The sequence below is a fragment of the Corvus cornix genome, chromosome 2, assembly GCF_000738735.6.
Source record: "Corvus cornix cornix isolate S_Up_H32 chromosome 2, ASM73873v5, whole genome shotgun sequence".
NCBI classification, from domain to species: Eukaryota; Metazoa; Chordata; class Aves; order Passeriformes; family Corvidae; genus Corvus; species Corvus cornix.
The window spans coordinates 90,027,712-90,044,163 of record NC_046333.1 but is presented as its reverse complement, the minus strand read 5'-3'; positions in this window follow the sequence as shown (position 1 = coordinate 90,044,163).

The following is a 16,452-nucleotide window of genomic DNA, read 5'->3' as shown; positions in this document are numbered from 1 at the left end:
GGATGTGCAGCAATGGCACCTGTGAAGGTGGAAGAGGCAACATTAACAGCAAGAGCAAGAGCAGCAGTAGCAGCAGCGACAAAAGAGATGAAACGGGCCAACTGCTCTGGCAAAATAGCAGTATAGCACTTTAAGGCTGAGCTAAAGGTCAGAATCAGATAAGTTTAACCTGTTTTTAAAGTGGCTTTATGTGTGGATATTTATTGTTGCCCAATGTCACGCTTGCTTTCTCACAGAGAAGTGCATGAAACAGAGTTTAAACAGAAAAAGGCTTTTTTTTTTTTTACTGCTTGTGAATTAAAATTATGTCAATAATAATTCGAAGCACAATCCTTAAAGAAATAAATGTGAATATTATGTTATTCTTTTGTTTATTTCAGCTAACAAAAGATTACCATGGGGACAATTACAAATTCATGATATGGGTACATTCACAGAATACATTAGTGGTCCCGCTTCAGTGAGAAAATACAGTTATGATGTTTAAAATGTGTTGAGAAGAATTCCCACAACTTAAATATGCACTTTCATTTTACGGATCTCAACTATAATAAGTTCAAATCAGAAATGCTCTAACAGACTTCGATTAAACATATTTGACATTAACTTAACTATTCTGCCCAGAAACTCATCCCAGAGCATCAAATACTCCATACTACATACCCAAGTATTCATAATTGCATATACCTAATTTATTTAGGAAAAATCAGTGAAATCCCCTTTCTGCTTTGGTTTCAAGAGTACAAGTACTTGGTTTTCTAAACATTATGAATACAACCAGATCTGAAAGACATCATATCCACAACAAAGAGAAGCTAGTGACCAGCTCAAATACATTGTCTTTTGAACAACAAGTCAGTGCAGACAGAAGTAAATGACAGTTAATTACAAATTACATTCTGGTTGGGGCTGTGAAGGCCTCCTGGCTTGAATAATAATCAGGCCCTCGGGCACTCACCTGCCTGCAAACGAACATACAGAGACACAGGCTGGGGTGCTATACAAGTTTCAAAACAAGCTGCTAAACACAAAAGCTTATTGGATTACAGAGATTTAGGCAAAAGCATTCAGATCTCTGGCAGCAACTCTTAATAGTAGGTTGAAGGAATTTCTAAAGGATGAATTGCCATTTACTGTAAATTTCTGAATACTCCTGATTTTGGGGAAAGAAAACAAGATCTCTTCTAACATTAGAAAAGTTATTCCGTTGCAAGCACCCTTTATGAAATATGGTAGGAGAAAGTGTCTGTTACGAATTAGATCTAATCTCTTTCCAAATTAGAGAAATTACACATACTGTTTACATTATTTCTTTCCGATTCTTGCCATACAACCAATACCATATATGTTCTAAATGTAGCCTATGTAAATGCGCATTAATCAGAAAAAAAGTGTTATTCATGGTGGAAGAAATACTTTTATGCCACATCTTTGACTGTTGAAATTTGTGTTGTTTACTGATGTCTGTTGCATTTTTTAACCGCTGATTTTAATCCCACATATTTGTAAAATATGACAATGTCTACATTAATTAATGTCAGTATTAGTGCACTGTAAAACCTTGGCTTTTGTAATTCACTAAAGCAATTTCTATTCATTTAGTTGAGCTAAGTGCTTATTGTTAAAGACAAAAGGCTCAACAGTTTGACATTGAGCTCATTATGTATGTTTAAAACATTCTGCAATTCAAGGCCACACCACATGCAATAAAGAAGAAGCCGGTGGGTTCAGGGATTAAAATTCAGACCACACAGTTCTCTTCAACAACTTTCCATTTAAATCTGATTCAAACTTCAAAACAAAGCTGTTTAGATGTATCGGCATACGTGGGTGTGTAAGTATGGGAGAGTATGTATCTTTTGTGCACTTGATATGCATGCACAAACTTTCAGTTGTTCTGTTTTTCTTTAACTCAGTTGCCATGTATATTCTGTAAAAAGATTTTCTTGTTAGTAGGTGAATGTTATTGTGTGTTTTTTCAAAGAATTTCTGGGTTTCAGAGAGAAATAATACAGTAATCTTTTTGCTGTCTATGATTATTTGCAAAGATGAGATATAAAGATATCACACAACGTTTATGCTCTGTATGGCGTGTATATGTACGTATAGTGGAATGAAAAGATAAATAAAATGGAAAGTACAATGGGTTGGAAATCATGCTATATATTTCAGATAAAGAGCACAGACTGCAAAAAGGCTTGAATATCATAAAATATTCTTGCAGTTAAAAGTATACCTGCATATGCTTCTTCTAAATCTCTTCCGAGTTACCAGACAGTGACTATGATTTCCTTCTCGAAGCACTATTTCTCCAGTAGAACTTTTGACTTCAGGATTAGAATATAAGAAACAAATAGGCTGAATTATCACCATGCCACTGTGAATGGAACAGCACCTCTGTGTGCCATGAAAGCCTTATGATATTCCATATGGGTTGGAAGCGGTGCTCTTGTGGTATCGAAAACCCAGCAAGACTCTTTCACATTTGTCTGCCAAACACACTTGCCTGTTTGTGGATCATCTGTATTTCTTACAAAACTTAAGCAAAGAGTGAGTTCAAGTGTTAGTACCACCTTTAGGTTTGTGGGGACAGGGTAGAAAAGGCATTATGGAGCAAAACTTTGTGTCAGGAAAGGCTGTGGCGATAACTACCAACTCACATGGAATTCTCTGACAGTAATTTTCCAGGAAAACAAATGTTGTGCTCAGCACTCCTCTTCTGCAGCTGAGATTTCAGGACTCCTGTCCAAGCTGTATTTACTGTCTGTACCTCAGGTCACCCCCCTTTAGGTTTCACAGAACGAGCTGGGGGAAAGACAGCAGCATCAGACACTGCATGCAGGAGAGTTTGTGATTAGCTCAGAGCCAAGCAGCATTAGGGCCCCTGTTGAATTTTTCATTTGCACTGCAGAGCTCTTGCAAAGCTCCCTTACAAACATTTCCAAAGTCCTGCCATTTTCCAGTTTTATCCTCTTCCAGTGGTACTACAAAGATACCTGTCTCTCTTCTCACACAGAGAAGAAGAGTCAGGAAGTGATGCTAGCAATTCAAACCCTCTGATAAATCTTGAGAAAGAATGAGTTCAGAAAAGCATTCATTGTCCCTCTTAAGATATTTTATTTTCAGGATCAGAAGAAATCAAGTGATGCAAACATTTGATACGCATCTGACTATTTTGAAAGTAATTTTCAAAGGAATTTGTCTCCTATGGCCCAAAGCTACTATGCACAATTAAAAATTGTCTTCTCCATCTTTGATTTAAGGGATGTTTGTGTGAGCTACAGTTTTAAAACCAGAGGGGAAAATAGCATCACTCAACCAGAGTAAAGAAAAGGGGCCACCTTATCGGCAACAGAGTGATTTTGACTGTACTGACAATGACATGAGTAATCCATCATGTCATCGGCCCAGTGACGGATGTACCCTGCACCTCATCTCTGTATGTATGCAGGGAGGACTATGTAGCAAGCCAGGAGGCAAGTAACACTTAACCCCTGCAAGCTTCATGTCCCTGCTGTGCTTCAGACAACCTCTGTCATGTATGAAAAGCCTAAAGAATGACAGTAAATCTATACAGACCAGCACAATCTACCATCGTGACAACTACACACCACCATAGCCTTATAACACTATTAAACTGTATCATCACAGACTTGTAAGACAAGGCCTGCATTATGTGCTTTGCTGAGCCACTTAAAAGGTCTTTGGAAATGCACTGAATATATCTTTTGTCTTCATTCAGTCAACAAAAGGATATAGTTCAGAAGTAATAATTCCATATAGAAGGACGATTAATTATTTTGGCCCAGCAGAAATAGTAGCTTATTTCAGAAATTGACTTTAGTAGTAGACAACATTAAAAGGGAGTAACAAAAGTTAAATCTTCTTAAGAATATTTTCTAAGATTTTTTTTTTTTAATTGACAATAGTTTTAAGAGAAAACCATAGCTGTTTTCTGGTCAAAGGTGCAACCTAATTCCTTCAAATTTTTAATTTGCATGGTCACTTCTGAAAAAAATACGTACCTTAAAAACTGACATCCACTGTTTATTCAACTCTGAAATGTAACAAATACTTCTGCCAGCACAATTGCTGTTCTACAGAGTCTTCATAGTTAAGGTGCAACACCGGACATGTAACGTGTAACATGTCCCAGGATGGTAGCCTTAAAGATCAATAAAAATGTACGTACCCATAGTTCTCTGTGTATGTATAGGTATATATATATATATATGTATATATATATATTCTGGGAGTGTAATGTGCCATGAAGGTACCATTCAAAATTTTCACTCAGATCAGGAAAGAGAATACCAGATAGCTCCTTTAAAAACAGATTCAATGGCTACATTTCCTGAGTCTTCAAAAATGCACTTTTATTATCTCCCCTTTTCTCTTTCTGTTAATACAACAAGCTTCTCCTGGGTTAAAAAAAAAAAAAAAGGGAAAATAACTGGTTGAATAGTAACATCGTTTGTTCATGTATATGCAAAAAAAGATCTTTTCACACCTTGATGAAATTAACATAAATTTAAATACTAATGAATTGGTAGAGACTAGTGAAGAATACCAAGGACCACATTCAAACTGAGTTATATCCCTATAAAACAGATCTATTTTCTGGGGACATGTGACATGAGTGTTATATGCCTTTATTGCACAATCTGCATAATTCACAGTCCAAAACAATTTGCAGCTGGATAAAGGAAATCAACTCTTTACTATTGGAACATCACATCTAAAGGATATTATTTTCCTTCTTGGCTGAAATTACCGTGTACTGTTGGAAGCCAAAAATCCATAGTCAGAAAATACAAGGAAATGTGTGTTTGGAGCTATTCAGCATTTTGTCACTGGGGAAAGCACAGTACAAACATACACAAGGCAGAGGGGGAATGGAATGTGAGCTGAAGAACCACTGTGTCTTTCAGTAATTCCAAGAAGTTGCCAAGAGAAGGACAACAGACTTCAGGAGTAGTTTGTCTTCTCTGTTCCCTTCTGGCCCCATACAATGTATGCATGAAGCAGCACAACAGGAGCCAGTGCAAAACAAATATGCATAGTGGCAGAGTCAGTGTGCACATCTAAACAATTGCTATGCCCAATACTGTGGAATTTCTACACTGTTAGTGCTTTTCAGCTCATCTGCTTATTGTGTGTATGGTTTACTCTACTTGGTTCTGTTGGGGTCAGTCACAACCTTCAAAGCCAGTTTGTCTGTATTTGCCCTTCTTTCCTGAATGGATCAAATCACACTCTTTTTGTTGTTGTTTGATGACTTTTTTCTTCAGACAAACATTCCTTTATCTTCTTATTTTGCTAGGACTTGAGAACAGTGGAGACCTGATGGCAGGATACTCCACATCTACCAAAATCACTTCACAGATTTCAGTAGGCATAAAGGTGTGCTTACATTTGGCTGAGGAGTAAGAAAGCTCTTGACTTTTATGCCTGCAGAAGCAGGAGCTGGTTCAGCACTGCCTTCCTTCCCCAATATTTTTTCCCATTCTACAGCAATGTATCATACACACGATCTGAAATTAATTAGTCCAAGAGCAAAATAAGATCAGAAATGAAAAGAAATCCTCCTACACTGTTCAGAACAACATGACAGTATATTAAATCACTGTTTATAAAAACACAAGGGTCTTGAGCAAAGTTATAAAGTTCATTCAAATCAGGATTGTCCTTGGTAGGAAAAGACTAGCCTTTTAAAAACATGTTTATTGCTGAAATTGAGAGTTTTCTCAACTTTTTAAATATTTACACATTATTTTCTTCCAGTGAGAACCCAGACGGATAAAATATAAGCAACATCATTTTAAAAAGTATAGAATTTTCCCTTTCAACATATATTCATTATGTAGAAAAAATTGAGATATGGCTCTAAGTCTGTCATCCATTGGTCTCTCCCCTGCTGGCCAAAAATAGCATTTTCATTCTTTATCCCCAGTTAAAAACATGTGAACGTACTACTCTTTCAAAAAATACTATTTCTGTCATCTTGTGCAAGTCACTCCATGCAGTCATATCACCCTCAGAAGAGAACATCCCAAATGTATTTTCTTTGCTATTACGGTATTGCCATCCACAATGGGGCACAGTAGGTCTACAAAGAATATGTTTTGGTCCAACAGGTGAACTTGTGTGAAATAGGTATGGCTTGCTGTACAAAGGAATTTAGCCTCCACAAATTACAAATTAATGCTTAATTCAGTCCTTTTGTGCAGGAGTCAATCCTTTGTTCCCTGTGTCAGGATGCAGAACAGGCCAGGGGGTCAGGGGCAGCCAGGGCAGTCACTGCCCTGGGGATCAGGTACCCCCATGGGGACAAGGATGATACAGCCAATAATTCTTTCTGAAGAAGGTAATTTTAGTGAGCAGAGCTGATGGATTTGCCTAGAAAACCCCTTATTAATGCCAAGCAAAACAAAACATTAAACTTTACTTTCTCAACGAGTTGAAGCGTCTGTGATCAGAAACGTTCCCACAAGAATACATCATTATTTATTTAAAACAAGCAAGCTAACAAAAAGTACAACCTTTTCTACTTAAAACAGAATATCCAACTTTGTACCAACTCCTTGTATGCACTCATAGCAGTGCTGTTGTCAAAAATTTAAAATTAAAACAAGATATAGTAATAAATGTTGAACACTACCTTACAGACTAGAAACTCCCATAGAAATCATTTGGGCTGCTTGAGGTCCAATGTTTCCTTATGTGATTAAGGCTACATCATCTACCTGTATGTTTTATAACATGTGAACAACATGTAAACAGAAACCTATTTTACATATGTGAACTACAGCCTTTTGAAATTTGTATTTTAAAATTCTCAAAAGGATATATACTAGAGCCCATATGCTTGAAAACAAGGTCCTGAAGATAGGTTCTGCATATGCCATTTTTGAGTTTCGCAGCATCAGAATGGCTTACCAAGTGTACTCAGTCACTACTATTGAGTTCACCAGAAAACACCAGGATCACAAGACTATGAAAATCGGCCCATAACTTTCTCAGCCTGCAGGAGAATTCAGCTGCCATAGGTAAATCCTAATCCCCCACAAAATTGATAAGTAGGACATTTGAGATGCGATCTCAATCGCATCTCAGTTTAAGACAAGACCTTGCAATCTCTGAAGTTCTAGTCTCAGCCAGAAAAAAATATACAGAAGCTTCAAGATTCCTCTAAAGCACATAACAAATGTGTGAGCATATATACAAGTCAAAAGGAAGGAATTATTTCCTACATTTTTATAGCTATGCTATTATATTTTGAAAATTGCACTCATTTGGGTGCTCTTGGGATTCCTGTCCACTTTGGCATGGATAGTGGGTAAAAGGCAAAATTTAAAGCTCATAAATCATAGCTGCAAGTAAGGAAATTACTCATATTTATTGATTTCAGTAAGTTCCATAAACAATATAGACTAAAAAAATCTATCTTTAACAGGAAATTTACCAGTATGTCAATTTAAAGGTTTGACAAGCCATCCTCCTCCTACAGGGAAATTTTGTGGTCCCAGAAGCTGTTCCTGGAGGCAGCACAGCCACCACAGCAGTTCTGCTGAAAAGCCCAATACACAACAGATATTTCAGAGCAGGTGACATGCAACAGCAGACATTGTGTTCTAGCTTTAGCTATGTGGAGTTAAGAAGTTTCTGTCCTCAGCCTGTCCTCAGCTGCTCGCCGCTCCTCCCCTCCTTAGGGGTAATGCCATCACTGATTTGCTGGCATAAGACCACTAATAGTTACTCCCTAACTTTTTATCTGGATGATAATATTTAGTCTTTCCAATCACACCTTAAATATTCTGGTTTAGCTGTGCAGTGTCATTACATGGGCTTGACAGAAAGATTTATTAGAAAACAGAAGAAAAAAAAAAGCTGTAAAATTCTGATAGGGCTTAGCTAAAAATGAAACATGGGATTTGGAGGTGACAGAAATTGCAACTTTGCCCATCCATAGAGGGGTCAGGCTCTGAAAGTGTATTATCACATGTATTATCACTACTCATTCAGTGCATTCGGTGCTATGGACAACTCAAAATGTTCTACTTTTTTTTTATCTGTTAAAGGCAGGACAGACATAACCTTTCTACACATTCTCAAACCCCAAATCTGAGTTCATTCAGATTCAATATAGTGTAAAGAAATGGCATCATATTTGACTGAGGCACTCTGACTGACTCAGACTGGATGACATATTTTTCCTTTTGCTTAGCAAGTGGATTTATTTTTTGCCTCATATAAGAGAATGCAGAGGAAGAGAAGAGTTTAGTTAAACTACATAACCATAAGTAAAGATTTTGGGATTTAGTTTGCAGTTTTTGGTTTTTAACATTTTGTTGCAAAGGAACGGCTTTCAATTGTTTATGGGATAATTTTAAATAGGATTATGATAAGTTTTTAGTGCAGTTTTTGACACACAATTGAACTTACTAGAAGAAAAGGAAGAGAAATTCTGCATGACCTTAGATTCAGATGCATAAAAAGCCTACATGACTCAATACCTCTACTGGAGGATGACATATGCAATATAATTCAAAGCTTCAGACTTCACAGTGCCAAGAAGCCCTGTAAGTACTTGCAGGCTAGAGGAATGTATAGGCAACTTGACCACAGACCTTTATGTACTGGTTCAAAGGACTGAAGTATGGTTCTAATTGTTCATTTTGAAAAAGCATTGTATTACTTTTCTTGTCGAGGAAACAAGAAAAATGAAGAATTCAGTGCCTCAGAATAAGAAAACCAGAGCTGTTGAGAGAATATGGTGACAAAATGTTCTATAGACCAGAAATGGAACATTTTAAATGTGCTTCATTCCCTATATAACATCCCGTGAGAGCAGAGGTGGCTAGGAGAGATTGATGTGTATGTGCATACTCTTGAGTTACTCTAGAATAGAGTGAATCAATGCAACACATATTGATTCAAGAGATTAGCAGTTAAAAGTCAGTTTCACATTAGAGAGCTCTGAAGTTGTCACTGTTACCATATCACCACTTTAACATCCCAAACAAGTATTTCTACTGGTAGTGCTGACGTCTTAGCACCAAGATACGTAGATATTCTACATTTAATACAACCAGGGTGCCTGAAAGAGCTACTGAAATAAAATTCTAAATTAAATTTTGAGTAATATGACTTTCAAAATAAACTTCAGTGCCAATGTATTTGAAGAACTAATGTATGTTCTAGATAAGTTAGTAGGGAAACCTTCAGAAACATTTTCCTTTTCAGTGATAAAATAAAGCCATCTAGTCTTATGCAATTGTTACAAACTGCAACATTTCTCTTACAATCTCTTCACTATATTAATTTTTGATTCCTCTGGTTAGAGTTTGTAAAGCCTTCAACCATTTCCTTCCTTCTTCTGTCCTTTAGAGTAGGAGAAAAAGGAGAATTAGATCAGTGTTTTTCTTAAAGTCTTCTCTTGGAGAAGTGGACTCCTAAAAATTCATTAGCCATGGATTTGACAAAAGGTTAACCCTGTGTGTGTGACCAACACTGAGAGGATCAGAGATCATACATTCAGGTGGCTAAAACAATGAGTCTGCATCATAAATGAGAATTTTTTTTAATGTTGTAAGGAATAGCTATCAATTTTTATAATACCAACATGATAGATTTTATAATGTACATGAGGCAAAGGCCAGTTGAATGACTGGAAAGTTGGAGAGTGAGGAAGGGTTACTAGAAAAGGTTAGTCTGTTACTTATTATCAACGTGGTCTTCCTCCAAACACCTCTTACATACCCAGACCATAACACCTGTTAAAGGAGGAGTTCATCTGAGCATGTCATAGGCTACCTATTTGCAGAAAACACTGGATAGCAATTTCAAGTTCACTTTATTGAACAATTATTTTATTTCTTGTTTTTTCTCCTTCTAGCTCACTGACTGTAATGTGCCACTGTAATTTATTTCTTAGCAGCAGTTAGCATTTCTAGTACAATTTCTAGTACAATTATCCCCTCCATAATAAAAGAAAATCTGGTGCTCCTTTCAAAATCACGAGGGTTCCACTGGTCAGTAACTAATGTTAACACTTACTATATATTTTATTTTCTTTCAGTGCCTATTTTCACATTAAGGTGAGGCATACAATTGTTTAAATGGGGAAGCTGATTTATCATTCAAAAAGTAATTCTTCATATGGGCACACTAGGTGATAAAAATCAATGACAAGTATAGTAAATTGCCTGGGAGGGTTCAAAACAGATTCAAGATAAAGGAGAGAGAGAGAGAGAAAGAGGGAGAGAGAGATTAAGTCAAGACAGCATCTAATGCTTTTGCCAAACACTTCAGCCTCACCCTATTTGACGTTGATCTAATAGTCGACCATTTAATTTCCAGGTCGCAGTGCCAATCTTTTGTCACCTCTGTTGCCCCATATCAAACTTTCAGGAAACAAAACCCCTGAAAGCAGACAATCAATAATGAGATCAGCAGATTTTATCTTAAGAGAAACAGGACTTGCCTGCTTTGTTTGTGGAAGGTTGTTTCTTTGAATGCTTCAGCCAGGGCTGCTTGTCAGTAAGTGACTGTGATGTGCACAGCATGATTGAACGAGACTAGATAAAGTCACCAGAAAATGTGGAAGTGGAAAGCAAAACACATAAACTAAAGGGTGAAAATATACCACACCATGTGTGGCCACACAGTTCTTATCGTATGGACTCTCCTAGCATGTCATCCCATATTATTATTGGTGCGTTTTAGATGTCTTGTCACTGGTCATATGCTAAACATATTTTTACCTTAGGATCAGAAGATACTATAGGATTCCTAGGTTTCTTGATATGGAAAACTATGCATTTCTCCACAGTAGTGACTTTTTGCTGCTTTGAACTACTATATTGTTTAATAGGCACGCTGTGGACTAAGAAGTTTATTGTATGGTTGGCTTGTTCCCATTGTTTCTAAACTTATTTCTGAAAAAAAGGATAGAGAGGCAGGGAAGACAGTAGAAGATACATTTAAAAATTTTTAACAAGATTTTGTGTATAGGGGCCCAATCTAGGAAATCAGCTTCATGGACTTGTGATGTTGATATTTCAGTAAAAAAAAAAAAAAAAGTCGTGTCAGTGTCCACTGTCACACCATATTTTGCATGGGTCCACCCTCACTGAAATTAGGTAACATCACTTCCACTCCCCCTTCCTCTCAGCAAACTGATATTTGGGAAAAAAAAATACCCAACTTTTAAAATAAAAAGTGATTTTCGGGCAAACCTAACTGCAACCATCACTAACTTCAGTGTAGAAAAGTAATAACTCTGCATATTACTTTTTCTAGTTTTTCTCTTTATCTTCAAATGTGCCAGCCTGATCAAAATATTTCCTTTTATAAGGCAGAGTGGGATAAATCTTCACTTTACACCACCCATTTTCATTTTTATTTCCATTAGAGCCAGTATGAAAACCACCATTAGTTAAAATTAAGTAAATTTCCAAAAAGTATTCAAATGAATACTGACTCCTCTAAAAAGGCAGGGGCCAAGCTCTTCTTTTTAACCACAATGAGGTGCTAGTCAGTTATTTCACTTACTTTGTTTTTGTGCAATGGCAGTGCAGACGTGAATGAGAAGGGTGAAGTATCAGCACATGTTCCATGCTTGTTTTTTAAGTTGCTGCTAGTAAAATAATGCGGCAGAAATAACCTCACTGCTTTCCTTGGCATAAACACAGGATATTTTTAATTATTGAATTTGCTCAAGAAACTCAACTGAATGCAGTTTGCGGGGTTGAAGAGAGAAAAATTGCTGTTACTAAAGCTTAAAAAATGTAACATGGTAGCATCATTAATACCTTCAAAAATGTAGGATAATTTAACAAAAAAATGCCCTCTTCTTCATTCAAAAAGACACAGTATACAAATTTAGAGGGCAGAGAGAAGAAGAATTACACTGGCGAAGAGGAAATGAATGTATCTAACAAATAGTTACTCTGCGGATCCCTACACTTAATTTCCTATGCTCTTAATTTCTGCTTCTCTTCCTTATGATTTTCACTTCCAAGAAACTGAGCAGTTTGTTCCAGATCTTTAAAAATGTCTATTTCTAAGGAGAATGTTGTTACTCTGAGCTGAATGATGATTTAAAGAGGAATTTGTGCCCAGGGCAGTGACCTTGGTGGCCTTTTCGTACATTACAATTCCAAAGGAAATCACAAAAGAAGATGGGCTTACTGTAGTTAATGAGATTCCTCACCAAAAACACTAATCTGGGTTAAAACTAAAAGAATGCTGATAAGGATATTACAGCTCATACTGAGAACAAGAAAGGTGCACTGCTAAGATCAATTGTGGATGTTAGGAGGTAGTCTTCAATAGTGGGTTTTTACAAAAATATCTATCAAAATGGATGCTTGAGAAAAAGCCTTTTAAATGAAGAGCTGCTAAAATAGAATAAAACATATCATTTCTGCTTTTTTTTTTTTTTTAATATTGTACGAGGTACAAATCAACCAATATTAGCAGAAGTTTAACATCACTTTAAAAGAAAGAGATTGACCTACTGAGAAAGTACATGAGTAAATGTGTAGCAATACACTGATTATTACTGTTTCCCCTCAGGCAAATACCTCTCTCTTAAGCATGTGCTTCACTGGAACATTTTGTTTTATTACCTTGTGAGATAAGTGGGGAAAAAAGCCTTTAGTACCTGGGGAATTAAAAAATTCAGACTTGTCATATCAGTGTCTGTTCTCAATTTCATGCAGGGCGCATAATTATAACCGTGTTTAAATTGAGCCCAGAAGAAAGATGGGTTCAAGTGCAAATTAATTTCAGATTATCACAACAAAGGCAATCAAATCTCAACAAGCTTGCCAGCAAAATACTTTGCAAAGGTCCCCAGGTCCCTTCCCACCCCCAACTTACAACAAAGACCTTTCAGCTCAAATTAAGCTAATGATCTAATACAACATTTCTGCCTACCTTTTTGGGTTTTATTATTTACTCAGATGTGTGCATTAAGTTAGTGAAAAATGGGGGGAAAAGAGGAAGAAAAGGTGGCACAGAAAGGTCAGTGTTCAGTATCAGTAAAGTGACAAAATAAACAGTCAACAACCCTGACAAGGTCTGCATGTCGTCAAATTGTCTTATTCTGTGGAAGCTATCAGAGTGAATTGACAGTGTTGAAAGAACTTGAAATTTATCTGAACCCCTTCTCGTACAGACAGAATCCAAAACCAAATAACATGGCTCACCTCCTCCACCTATCTATCAGCACAGCTTTTATATAAATCCAACATCTTACTCTATCCTATGGGAACCTGCTGGGGAATGAAGGGAATCAAGTGCTGAAAAAATTCAAGTCAAGCCTCATTACCTCCTCATTACCTTTGCAAAAGTGGAGTGAGAGAAAATTTTATCTAGGGAACAGAAGCTTGGGAATCTCATTCAGAGTTCTGTCTGGTTATTGCACAGCCAACCATGGAGCTCTGCCTCTGTGGGATTAAAGTTTTCTTCCCATTTCTCTATAGTAATGATCCACTCATTAAGGTTTTTAAGGTAAATTACCATCACTTATCATTATGCCAGTCACTAAGTAAGCTGCATTAAACAAGGAATGTCAGTCGTATGCTTTGCTTTTCTTTCTTTCCAGTTATCATGAGGAAATAAAGAAAATACATTTTGCAGTTGGTTTTATAATTCTATATTAATTATATTTTCCCACTTGTATTTGTTGGACCCTTAGGGCAGACATATTAGATAGAAATATAAATTACTTTGTAAAAAACAGAAAAAAGTATACATGCAGGTATGTAATTCTGTCTTCCTGAAAAAAAAACCCTTGAAAACATGATTTTTTTTTAGCAGTTTATTTCCATATTAACTTTGCTTCTATCTGAGGATTTTATGTACCATCTCACTGTAGCATGTAAGAACTATTCATCTTGCTACAGTTAAGTTTGGTTGTTATAATGTGCTTTTTAATTATTCAACTCACCCTTTTTGTTTTAAATCACTTCTTTTGTCAGTTTATCCTTTATTATGCAAATAGTTGTTGCAAAATAAAAATGCCCCACATACACCCTATTTTGAGCTTTTTGTAATGCTCAGTTCCTTGCTTCCTTGTTCTTTTCCATAAAAGTATTGAAGCTTCTTGTTTATTTTTTTCTTTTTCACTCAGCATTTCCAGGCAAATTTACATGGGCATTTTTAAATTCGAAAATAAATTTGTTGGGTTTTTGAGATCACGTTTCCTTTGGGAAATTCCTGATTTTTTTGCTGTCACTTCTCCAACAAATTAATTGGAAGTTCATTTAAAAAATAAACACATAAAAACTATGTAGCAATTACACTGTTTTGCCAACAGAAAAGTGATCTGCAAGAGCCGTATCCCCTCCAAGCACCCATTTGCTTATCCTATTTGACCGGAGAGATCCTTAAATTAGCTCAGTGTCTATCTGTCCCTATCATGAGACACTGGGTGATAGCAGCCAGTCCACTGCAGATGGAGGAGAAGGCCACAGAACTAACCTTCCCAAAACAGCCATACTTCCCAGGTGCAATGAGCAAGAAGAGGAGAATCCATAATACTTCAGAGCTTTCCTTGGAAATATTGGGCCTCATCCTTTTGCAAGGAATATGTACTGGAGGAGAAAAAAAGGATGTGAGAAGATAAAGGGTGGGAATGGCAAAGGCAATCAGAATAGACTAGAGGAGGGAACTAAGAAGCAGAAGATAAGAGCTGGGAACTCTGATGGCTCCAATAAAATGGCAGGCAATATCAGATTGCAGACATGTAAAAATAAATTCCTAACAAAGGCAAGCTGCCTTCAAAACTGCAAAAAGCTGCCTTAGTTTCTCTGCTACCAGTTGCTTTTCTAGACTCCCCCCTCTTCTTCTACATGATGTTTTTTGCCCTCTTTCTACAGTTTGATTTCCTTTCCTAACACTTAGGCGTCCCACATGCAATAAAAAAAAAAGTGGTTTTCCAATAGGGTTTGTATTTTTGCAGTTTTACCTTTTGTGTAAAGCACAATCCCCATTAACTCTACAGCAATTATGGGTTGGAAGACCACATGTTCCTGTGACATAAAGAAGTGAAACTGATTATTTTGCGGGTAGTGATATTTTGTGGAGCCATGAATCTCTGTTGTAATATTTTTGGAAGTACATTTAGCTCTCCTGGCAGAGAAAATCTTGAAAATAGGTCTTTAGTGTCTCCAAAGACTCTAAAACCAAAAAGAAAATAGAAAGAATCAATGTTACATTATCTTTTAAAATACTGTGATAATGAACCAGTCACGTGAGGCCTGTCTGGAACCATTTGAATATGACAAAATGGATTCTAAAATGATTAGTTTTACCTTCTTTTGCTACATTTTAAAATTTAGCTTTCCTTAAGCACCAGATATTAATGAGTTAAATTAATGTACCAGTCATGAATGTGAAGGTACTGTCCGTAAAAACTGTGATCTTGAAAAGACTTCAGAATATGCTTATCAGTTCAGCAGTTGTTTTTGCATGTGGAAGAACAATGTCCTTCTAGGACTAAACCTGGTTAGGATGCAGTCAGATTTTCAAGAAGGAAATAGCGCTGTTGCAGGCTGGGGAAATATAAACAGCTTCATGCATAAAATATCACTGAGGTTACCTAGTTTGGTGAATGCAGGAGAAAAATACCCAGCCACTTTAGACTAGGTACTAAATGAAGTTCATATAATCTATTTATCTTGGGTTTTATGTTAATTAAAAATATTAGACTGGTCCACATAATTATTTGTGCTCAGTTGTACATACTTCAGCATCATGATGGTGATGTTTTCAATACTCAGTATAAATCTTTGTAATGCCTTTAAATCCCTGAGAATTAATACCCAAATATTAGCTAACACTCATTGACATCCAAGAGCAGTTAATCAAAAGACTGCGAGATACAGTCATATGACATGAAGAAAAAGCAGTAAAATAAAATCTCTTTTTCTTTAACATCTAGAATAACCATGCTTAATGCTTGCTGCTGCAAACACTGAACAGGCATTCTCACATGCAGCACAAATATATAGACCCCTTGTCAATGAAAAGTGCTTATTCTGTTCTAGGTTGGCAGCTGAAATACCTTCAATGCATTTTGGTTTCAAAACTGGTAATTTTTATATACAAATACATACTTTTTCATATGGCAACTGGTTATAACCTCAGTACTGCAAGACTTTGATGACTATTATAATAACTTTATTGCAGGTTTCCACTTCATGGCAACACCATAACAAACGTGATGCGTCTATTTGTCAAATACATGAAGGATTGGCCCATTCTGTGAATAAATATAAATAGAACTAATATACAAATAAATACAAATGGGAATGCTGTCACTTTAGAGTCACTTACATTTTGTCAGACAGAATAATCTACTGAGAAGCAGTAGATTATTGTGTTACACTCAGAGTGTGGGAAAGGCTGCAGAGTCTGTACAATGATTACACTTTGTAA